The sequence below is a fragment of the Tupaia chinensis genome, unplaced genomic scaffold (genome assembly GCF_000334495.1).
Source record: "Tupaia chinensis unplaced genomic scaffold, TupChi_1.0 Scaffold144482_1, whole genome shotgun sequence".
Lineage (NCBI taxonomy): Eukaryota > Metazoa > Chordata > Mammalia > Scandentia > Tupaiidae > Tupaia > Tupaia belangeri.
This window is the reverse complement of record NW_006204341.1, coordinates 1,133,474-1,134,119: the sequence shown is the minus strand read 5'-3', so window position 1 is coordinate 1,134,119 and position 646 is coordinate 1,133,474.

The following is a 646-nucleotide window of genomic DNA, read 5'->3' as shown; positions in this document are numbered from 1 at the left end:
AAAGTTTTAAGATGATAATAGTACTGGATAAATTATGATCAGCTAGTTCAACCCCCAGAAGGAAAGAATCTTTCTATATAATGTTGCCATAAGAGTTACCAGAAGATTTATAGCTTTTGCAGGAAGAGTTTAATATTTATCTATAAGAGTCTGAATTAGAGGAGGAGAATATGGACTAAAGCAGGAGATTACTTCAGTGACTGCAAATCCTCCTACTTCTGGAAGCCTAAAGGATAGAAGTGTCATTACTTTCAGAGGAGTCTCTGGGATGAGTACAGTTTTAATTGGCAGAATTAAGAGGGAAATTAAAAGTATGTATTAAGGCCCTTAAAAGAACCTCAGTGAGGACTTTCTTCAGAAACTGGGCACAATGACTCACAATATTTAGGAATAATTATGCCAACACTTTGCCAGTGGCACCTTCCTTCAGGCTTATATCCAAACAAAAGAGAGGCATTTGATCGTTCTTTTTAATGATATCAAGTCTGATCCAAAATGTACACACAGGGAGAGTTTGTGTATCTTGGATGCTGTCATAGTTTAGGCAGGTAGATCTCTAAATCAACAGAAAAACGGCACCTCTCTTGAGGGAGTCCCCAGAGATGTCTTCCATGTGAAGTCTGTTAAGAAGGAAGATTATCATTAG